A 2,500-nucleotide genomic window follows, 5' to 3' on the forward strand; every position below is an offset into this window, starting at 1 on the left:
GCCTTAACCTAACCCATGTTGTGCCTTAACCTAACCCACGTTGTGCCTTAACCTAACCCACGTTGTGCCTTAACCTAACCCATGTTGTGCCTTAACCTAACCCATGTTGTGCCTTAACCTAACCCATGTTGTGCCTTAACCTAACCCATGTTGTGCCTTAACCTAACCCATGTTGTGCCTTAACCTAACCCATGTTGTGCCTTAACCTAACCCACGTTGTGCCTTAACCTAACCCACGTTGTGCCTTAACCTAACCCACGTTGTGCCTTAACCTAACCCACGTTGTGCCTTAACCTAACCCACGTTGTGCCTTAACCTAACCCATGTTGTGCCTTAACCTAACCCATGTTGTGCCTTAACCTAACCCACGTTGTGCCTTAACCTAACCCACGTTGTGCCTTAACCTAACCCACGTTGTGCCTTAACCTAACCCACGTTGTGCCTTAACCTAACCCACGTTGTGCCTTAACCTAACCCACGTTGTGCCTTAACCTAACCCACGTTGTGCCTTAACCTAACCCACGTTGTCCCCTAAAGTAACCCACGTTGTCCCCTAACGTAACCCACGTTGTCCCCTAACGTAACCCATGTTGTCGCCTAAACCTGCTCTGTAATTGTTATACGACTCGTTCAATTAGTGTAGTGTTGCCCACCCGCAACCCTCGCAATATAGTTCGCTACTCGCACTGCCCGCTCCCCTGTGTATCGCTTCATGTTAAACACCTTGCAAGTCTTGCTGACTTTCCACATGCTCCTGCTGTACACTGTAATGTGGATGGCAGCAGGACGTACATGCCGCCCCTCCCCACGTCCCCACCTTGCCCCCCTGCCTTCGCAAGCTGGTTGGTGAGAAGTTTGCATGTTCAATGCCCTTCGCATGCGACGTACTCAGGCTACGTTGTGGTGCGGCCTGTGTCAACCGTCCGCTAATGTCGTACGCGTAAACCACAATCTGTACTGCACATTCGTCCTTATGTACCGAATGATACATCGTGGCACATGTGTGACCGTACAACGACTGCGCCCAAAAACGGCGGACCATACAGTGCAAATATTGTGCACGCAGCTACGTGTCGTCTCCCTATGAGAGCTGGATTGCAGTGTGGTACGCCATAGAGACGTGTGGGAGGAACGGACGCCGTGGATGGCGATCAGCATGAGCTGTCTGTTGATGTATTCGGACCTAGTCGTCTCTCCTCACACACCGTGATGGCATGGTGCACCGCGTTCCATATCTGCGACATGCTACAGAGGCCGGTTGACAGTCGTTCGAGCAATGGACATCGCATACGTACGGGGGCCACCTTCCACGTATTGTCTAGGCGTGCACATTTTGTTGCGTGTATGTGGGCAGACGTAGTGTGGCGTGACACCTGACACAGGCATGCAATAATCGTTGAAGTTGCAAATGGCGATGGACGCCTGCGTTTTCTGGTGAAGTTACGCAAATGAACAAATGGTAACCTGTTGTGGTGCGGTTGTTCTCGCTAGGGGTGAATCGGTGATGGCGACGATAGGTTGAGGTACGAACCGGTTGTTCCAGCGATACCCACCATGCCGACGAAACTGAACGGCATCTGGGTGTGAAGCGATACGCGGCGGTGGCTGGGTGGGACCGTCCCCGGCCGGTGAGGGGGCGCCTCCCGGCGTGCTGGCCGCGCGGTGCGTGGGCGCACGCGCTACAGCCGGCTGGTGGGGGCGGCCAGTGGCAGGCGCGCCGGCCGACGGACGCGGCAGGCGTCGCAGCTGCGCGCCGGCGCACCCTGCGCGCGGCGCCGTGCGGCCAAAGTAGGTCCTCGCGGGCCCGGTGCGAAGCGCGGTGGACATCTTCAGTGTGCTGGTCCGATTGAGGACTGTGTGCGTTGAGGATGCGCCGCCGCCCGGCGCTCGGCGCCGCGACGCCGTCTGCTGCTCGGTCGCCCCAGCGGTTCTCGCTGGTGGTTTGTATCGCAGCTGTGCGGATGTGTTGGCGCGTGCGCTGTGCTGGGAGAGTTCGCTTCGGCACCCAAGTGGGGCTTTTGTCCTTCTGTGGCGCTGGCGTTGGAGCTGCCGGTCACCGTAGGTGGCGCGTGTTGTCTCCCGCCGGCAATGCCACGACAGCACGCTCCCGGGCCTCTGTCGGCAGCGGCAAGCTCAGTTGGGAGCACGGGTGGTCGCACCGAAAGCGTCTACTCGCCTAACTCCGGGCGATTGCGCCTCTCTCGAACCCGACCAAGTACTTGGGACGGCGCTGCGCGCCGCCGGGACCTGAGAGGGTTTCGAGGTGTATTGTGCAGGGGAGCTCAGCCTCCTCCTGTTTGCAGAATGATTGAGCGGACGCTTGCGTGTTCGCGCGGGCCCCCGGGACACACTCCCGGGCGGCCGGCTGCTCAGCTCTAGTTGACGCAGCTCCCTGGTTGATCCTGCCAGTAGTCATATGCTTGTCTCAAAGATTAAGCCATGCATGTCTCAGTACAAGCCGCATTAAGGTGAAACCGCGAATGGCTCATTAAATCAGTTA

The 2,500-nt window shown here is 57.4% G+C and overlaps 1 non-coding gene across 1 annotated transcript in view; it reads left to right on the top strand.

Annotated features, from left to right (window-relative positions):
• The first annotated feature begins 2,389 nt into the window (after positions 1 to 2,389).
• LOC124734036 overlaps positions 2,390 to 2,500 on the top strand; it is a 1,909-nt gene continuing 1,798 nt past the window's right edge. The window contains exon 1 of the ribosomal RNA XR_007009287.1: positions 2,390 to 2,500. This exon is cut by the window's right edge and continues 1,798 nt beyond it. This is a non-coding gene — a ribosomal RNA (small subunit ribosomal RNA).

The sequence above is a fragment of the Schistocerca piceifrons genome, unplaced genomic scaffold (assembly GCF_021461385.2).
Source record: "Schistocerca piceifrons isolate TAMUIC-IGC-003096 unplaced genomic scaffold, iqSchPice1.1 HiC_scaffold_1420, whole genome shotgun sequence".
Taxonomy (NCBI): Eukaryota; Metazoa; Arthropoda; class Insecta; order Orthoptera; family Acrididae; genus Schistocerca; species Schistocerca piceifrons.